Here is a 4672-nt window from a genome sequence, read left to right as displayed (position 1 = left end):
CCGGGCTGCCTCCCGCCCAGGGCAAGCCCAGCCCGCACGGACCTGAAACGACCCGTTGTCCAGCACCAGGGGCACCGGCAGTGGCCCATGGGCCACCGGGCCGGCCTCCAGCACTGGATCTGGAGTGGCCCTGGCGTCCTTCTTTAAGCACCCGAGTTTAAGGTGCCTAACAACCAGCTTGATTTTTCCCCCCTTTTAGTTTAAAATTACTAGTCTAGGCCTGTTTACTAGTACTGTCCATTACCTACTTGCTATAGAACCGGCAGTGCAGTGTTCAGTTACTCTGTGAGTTGTTCGTATCTTTTACCAGTACTTTCGTAAATTAATTCAACTACTGGTTATTGAACATCTGCTCAGACAAGGCCACGCACTAGGTATTGGGGCAGAGGAGAAAGTCTCACCTCACCTCCAAGAAATCATTGTGCTGAAGTCTGTGCCAATCTCTGTCCACTGGAAGGATTTACAATCTGTTTGTTCTGAATTATAAAGTAGTAATTCACAGATACACACTGGAAACACAGTCTACCTCATAAGAAGACAATGGTAGTAAAGAAAAGTCATAGTAACTCAAATAGCTTCTGACATGATTGTAAATGTTCTGTACACATTTCTTAAGGCACACGGTGGGGCGAGTTACATGCCACTTGAGATATTAGGAGCCAGATTCCGTTTTGTTGTAAAAGCCTCCATCTCTGTGATCTTCTGCTGAATTTCATAACAACACAGTCCAGTGTCTTGACTTTAGGGCACTTTTTCCTTACAAAACTGTCCTGCCTCAGTTAAGTCACAAGTTTACAGCCAGTGTCACATATTTAAATTCTACACCAGACCAGTGTTTTCCCAGGGCATTGACGAACCTTGCCTTCACATCACCCGGGAGCCTGCCCCACTGAAAGTAACAATGTTTGTATTTACTACATAGCATTATTGCTAGTATTTTAATATTTCTTCAGGTTTTCTTAGGAGAGAGCCAACATCTTGGCAATCAACCATACCTGGATGAATGTCTTGAATAAACTCTCATATTTTTAAAAATATATATTTTATTGCTTTCAGAGAAGAAAGGAGAGGGAGAGAGAGGTAGAAACATCAATGGTGAGAGAGAATCATTGACCGGCTGCCTCCTGCACACCCCTTACTGGGGACTGAGCCCACAACCCGGACATGTACCCTGACTGGGAATGGAACCATGACCTCCTCTTTCATAGATCAAGGCTCAACCACTGAGCAACACTGGCTTGACTAGAGACATTTCTTTTAATGTATAATGGTGGTTACCAGGGGCTGGGGGAGGGTGGACAGGGAGTCAGTGTTTAATGGGGACGGTTTCAGTTTTGCAAGATGAAAAGATGGATGGAGGTGATTGGTAGCACAACAATATGAATGTATATGATACCTCTGAACCACGCACTTAAAAATGGTAAATTTTACGTCATGTGTATTTTACCACAATTTTAAAAAAGATAATGGGACATGTGCTTGGGTCCAGGAAGAGACCATTTGGCCTGTGTGAAGGACTTCACTAGGGAAGCAATAAAAGGCGAGTTTGGCAGTGTGGACTGGGACCAGATGTCCAAGGCCTTGGATGACAGAACAGACTGTCAGTCCCAGGTTGGACTGTAGGTGACAAGCACAGTTAGGCGCTTTTCCCTGGCAGGACCAGGTGAGGAGAGTTAACCAGCACCAGGATTGCGTGTGAGGTCTGCCCGAAGGCCAGTGAGGCCAGGGGTTCAGGTGTGGCCATGAGGTCTGGATGGGAAGGGGTGAAGCTGGGAGGAGTGCAGGCAGGGAGGCTGGGAGGCGCCGAGGGGGTGAGGAGATCTAAGTGAGCGGCAACAGTGAAGTCGAGTGGACCGAGAGCTCTTGGCCTTTTGGGGACATTGGCATTTGAGGATGGTGCCCATGGTGCAGTGCTGTTGGGAGAGGCTGACATGGCCCAGAGTAGGCCCTTGCCTTCCCACGGGGCCTTGTGTATGTAATCACAAGGGATGGAGCAGGTCTCAGGCTTTATCTCAGGTGCCGACAAGAGCCGCAAACCTCACAGGTGGAATGTCTCCATCAGAGAGATGCAGATGGTGACAGTGTCAGCCCTGTCAGGGTGAGCCAGAGAAGGGGACACACCACTGACCGGACAGTGTCCCCAGCACTTGGCCGGGACTGGTCCTTACCGTCCAGCCTCCAGAGTGGGTTGTGGAGGTGGCTCTGGGGCCCTCGGAGATGATGGCCGCTAAAGGGCTGAGAAACCAGGAGGGTCACCTCCCCACTCCCGTGCCCCCAGTCCCTGGCAGCCACCCTGACACCTTCTGTCTCTGTGAACTTGCCTCTTCCGGGTGCTGCATATCTGAGTTAGGGAATAAAAGGAGTTCCCTGAAACTCTCTGGGCTTGATTCTGTCTCTTAGAAGTTCAGCTTCTCTCGATGACTCAGAAAATGGACCTATTTGTTGCTGTGAGGGTTGAAAGAAAGCAGTCTGTGTCTCCAAGTCTCTCTGGTCAGGAACTCCCTGAACAGGGCAACTTCTGAGCAGAGAGGAGCCGCTGGGCTGCATCGGAGGGAGCGAGCAGTGCTGTGACGTTCACTGTGTGACCGTGACCCATGAGGGCAGGCAGAGGTCATAAGACACTTACTCTCTGTGACCACGGGGAGAGCATCCAACCACATCGGATGGACAGGAAGCACCAGAGTCTTTCAGAAATGATGGGACATGAGGTGGGTGAGGAAACAAGGAAAACCAAGAGCGTCCTTCATGGCCATAGTGGGTGACAAAAGAGGGTGGTTGTAGACTTCAGCTAGAGAGCACGGTTCTGGGCAAGGGTGTGGGAAGTAAGAGGGTCTTTGAGGGAGACTTGGGGGTCTGGTCCCATGAAGGGAGGAACCATGAGGAGGCCTGGCTGGCACCGAGTTCCAGGAGGTCCTCACATGGCACCCAGGGAGGGCCACTCTCAGCCTAAGCTGTCAACCTGCCCAGCACGCCTCACTGCTCCTCCTCTGCCTAGTGAGGGTCTATTCTTCCTGAGCCGCTCCAGGCTTCGGTGGAATGTCTTCACCCCAGCCACCCGAGGCAGAGTGCACCGCTCCTTCCTTTGTTCTGTGGATATAGACCCTACAGACACTCAGCGCTGAGTGGAAGGGAGGCCAGGCTCTGGGCTTTCACAAACTGCCACTTAGCCACAGGTCTCTGGTTGGGCTCCGTGGGGCACCCCCTGAGCTCCCTCCCAAGTTCAGAACAAAATAAGAAATAAGACACAGGACGGACAGATGGGAATGAAATGTCAGCTTTATAGAGGCAGGATAAAGTAGCCCCTCTCTCTCTCTCTCTCTCTCTCTCTCAGTCATCACCTGAGGATATTTTTCCATTGATATTTTTTTAAGAGAGAGTGAAAAGGAGAGGGAGAGACACACAGAGAGAAACATCAATGTGAGAGAAACACATCGATTGGTTGCCTCCCATATGGACCCTGAATAAGGCCAGGGATCAAGCCTGCAAATGAGGTATGTGCCCTTGACCGGAATTGAACCTGGGACCCTAGAGTCCGAGGGCCGATGCTCTATCCACATAGCCAAACTGGCCAAAGCTAAAGTGGCTTTTGATACCTCTTTCCAAAATTGATGGATTAGCTGGCTACTCATTAACTGCTGGCCTCTTCTGCAGGGGCACAGCCTGCCCAGCCAGCAGACCCCACAGCCCAGAACAGGCCAGAACCACATGGGAGGGACCAGAGGGCGCTGAGACTCAGGGGCCAAATCCATCTCCCAAACTCATGATGAGTGAGGTCTGTCCTCTCATGGGAAGGGGTGAATGAAGGAGAGGAGAGGAGAGGAGGGAGAGGAGAAGGAGAGGAGAGGAGAGAGGAGAGGAGAGGAGAGGAGCAACAAGGAGGGAGGGAAGGAAGGAGGAGGGGCACCTTGAAATCCCACTTAGCCAGGAGCACTCTTGTGGGAATATGAGTGCAGGGCTGAGGCCCAGGTGGAGTGTCTTCCGCTGCATTATAGTTGCTGTCTCACTTTTTATCTGAATGTAAGCTTTTCCCAGCAGCACCGTTGTCTTCCTCACCTTGGTCTCGGGCATTTCATGGAGAATTGGCACCTGGTAATGCTCAGTAGGGATTTGAGCAGCAGAACGGAAAAGGGAAACCTCTTTCTAGAACTTAGGGTTGGAGATGCCTGCATCTCACATTCTCTGACTGCTTGGCCGTGGGCCCAGGGGTGCTCTGCTGCCTCCTGAGGCCACAGCCAAAACGTGGTTGACAAGAGGTTTCCGGTTTCCCAGGGAGTCTCATGGCCTCTGGCCAGGCCTATTTCTGACTGAGCTCCATGTGGCCTGGACCCCGGTTGTCTTGTCCAGCCTGCAGGTCAGGGCCTAGTGGCTGGTCTACGTCAGCAGGGACTGGAGCGTCTTATGCCTGCCATCTGCTCAGGGCCCGGCACCGTCATCTTAGCTTCCCCAATCACTCCTACGCCGAGTTCACGGCACCAACATGTCATTTCTTCTTCACTGAGGACTCGTCTGCTTCTTCACTGGTGGTTGAGGATGAGGCCCCACGCCCTTTTAGAAGCCTGTCCTACCCCGTATTGGCTGTGATTTGGACTGACTCAGGCAAAGGAAAAATGCTTGCTGAGTCACCACCACTTCCTACAACACCCCGGATCTCCATTAATTAAGGCCTCCAGTT

General features: G+C 51.6%; 1 pseudogene; it reads right to left on the bottom strand.

Annotated features, from left to right (window-relative positions):
- Positions 1-4068, bottom strand: part of LOC102256736 — a 6093-nt pseudogene extending 2025 nt beyond the window's left edge.
- Positions 4069-4672: the final 604 nt, after the last annotated feature.

The sequence above is a fragment of the Myotis brandtii genome, unplaced genomic scaffold (genome assembly GCF_000412655.1).
Source record: "Myotis brandtii unplaced genomic scaffold, ASM41265v1 scaffold62, whole genome shotgun sequence".
In the NCBI taxonomy this organism is placed as follows: domain Eukaryota; kingdom Metazoa; phylum Chordata; class Mammalia; order Chiroptera; family Vespertilionidae; genus Myotis; species Myotis brandtii.
This window is presented reverse-complemented; position numbering and strand designations above follow the sequence as displayed.